Source organism: Otolemur garnettii, unplaced genomic scaffold (assembly GCF_000181295.1).
Source record: "Otolemur garnettii isolate 467f Iridium unplaced genomic scaffold, OtoGar3 scaffold00139, whole genome shotgun sequence".
NCBI classification, from domain to species: Eukaryota; Metazoa; Chordata; class Mammalia; order Primates; family Galagidae; genus Otolemur; species Otolemur garnettii.
In genome coordinates, this window is record NW_003852534.1 from 394,002 (window position 1) to 395,920 (window position 1,919).

The window sequence follows — 1,919 nt, forward strand, 5'->3', positions numbered from 1 at the left end:
TTAACCTCTCAACATGCTGATGAGGCAGGTGCTGGCTGGAGAAAGGCCGGCCTATGGGTGAGCACAGGACAGTCTCGTGCTCTGTGCACATGGGTCCATGTCCCATCAGCTGGCATGGCACACTAGGCAGGAGATATACGACGGGCAAGCCTTGCCTGACTGGCCTGAAACACTGGGTCAGACGGCAGACTGATGATGTTACCTCTTCTTTCTGGAAGACATGGCTCCCGGGATACCAGGCAATGACCAGTGACTGTCCTGGAAAAGACAGGACCAGAGGAAGGCCATGACTTCATGTGTAAGAGCCATAACCAGAGAGAACTGGGTGCCCAGGGCCTCTCCTGAGGTTGGGAAGAGGCCTGCTCCAGGAGATTACGGTAAGTATCAGTGGACTCAGAATGGCTCTGCTGGTGAGAGGTGGTGTGGCCAAAGCCCAGGGGCTGTGATTGCAGACCCTGCACCTGTCACAGCTGTGTCCAGGAGAGGCCCCAGGGCTGGACTTGCACACTCTTCCCTCTCACAGCTGTGTCCAGGAGAGGCCCCGGGGCTGGGCTTGCACACCCTTCCCTGTCACAGCTGTGTCCAGGAGAGGCCCCGGGGCTGGACTTGCACACTCTTCCCTCTCACAGCTGTGTCCATGAGAGGCCTTGGGGCTGGGCTTGCACACCCTTCCCTGTCACAGCTGAGTCCAGGAGAGGCTCGGGGGCTGGGCTTGCACACTCTTTCCTGTCACAGCTATGTCCAGGAGAGGCCCAGGGCTGGGATTACACACCCTTTCCTGTCACAGCTATGTCCAGGAGAGGCTCGGGGGCTGGGCTTGCACACCCTTCCCTCTCACAGCTGTGTCCAGGAGAGGGCCCGGGGCTGGGCTTGCACACCCTTCCCTTCACAGCTGCATTCAGGAGAGGCCCAGGGCTGGGCTTGCACACCCTGAACCTCACAGCTAATGTCCCAGGTGTGCTGAAGCCCAGGGATGGAAATATAAGCAGAGGGTGGAATCTGCATTGGTCAGTCTATATACAGCCCAAGGCCATGAGGGTGTTTGATGGCAGAGCATGGAGACAAACCACCTTCTTAGGAACCCCAGTCCTACTTTCTGTAGAGGAATTAAATTGAAATCCCAACAAATAAGGTCATGAATATCTTCACCATAAACTACTTTTTGGGAAAAATTGACTTGAGCTTCAAGATATATCTGTGCTATCTAAATGTGTGGGGTCTCCTTTCAGAGGGTCTGCAGAGAAGCTGGTCCTGGTGGCCAGTGGATCATCCCCTTCAGCCCCAGCGGCTACTTGGCCCTGGTCAGGGTGCAGCAGAGCGAGGGCTCAGTTGTACCCTCAGGAGCTGGCCCAGAGTGAACGTCGGGAACTTGCAGCAGGGCAGACCTCAGAGCCCTCCCTGCCTGAGCAGACATGCCTGGAGTGGCTCACCCTGGGCCCAAGTTGACACCCTGCACAGGGTCTGGACTCACAAATCCCCCTCCACCTCCTCCATTCGGGGGCAAAAGCAAAACCCGCACAGGGAAAGGCCTGTGGGTGTCACAAGCCCTGCCTGCTGTTCCACGCGCTGGCACTGAGAATTGCTCAGGCATGAAAAGAGCTAATCAGCTCTGTGTACATAATTGGGAGGAAATGATTCAATTTTTTAAAATTAGTGAAGACAGAGGATATCGCTAACTTTGTATAGTTCTGCAGTTTTTTGTTCCCAGACGGGTGGCTGAATTACATGGTATTTATTTTAAGCAGGCATTTCTTTGGATATATCAAGTTACAACATGCTTTCTAAAGCTGATTCTTTAGATTATACGTGTGAAACCGGGGTTGGCACGTGGCCGTGGGCAGAGCCAGCCCGGCACGCTGGGACTCATTCCTGGGCTATGTGGCACCGCCAGGGCCCAGCTACGTGGTGGTGGCGGAGAC

The 1,919-nt window shown here is 55.2% G+C and overlaps 1 long non-coding RNA gene across 1 annotated transcript in view; it reads left to right on the top strand.

Moving 5' to 3' along the window:
* The first annotated feature begins 210 nt into the window (after window positions 1–210).
* The window catches only part of LOC111728033, a 4,693-nt gene continuing 2,984 nt past the window's right edge, over window positions 211–1,919 (top strand). Inside the window, exon 1 of the long non-coding RNA XR_002775449.1 lies at window positions 211–377. This is a non-coding gene — a long non-coding RNA (uncharacterized LOC111728033). The remainder of the gene's footprint in view (window positions 378–1,919) is intronic.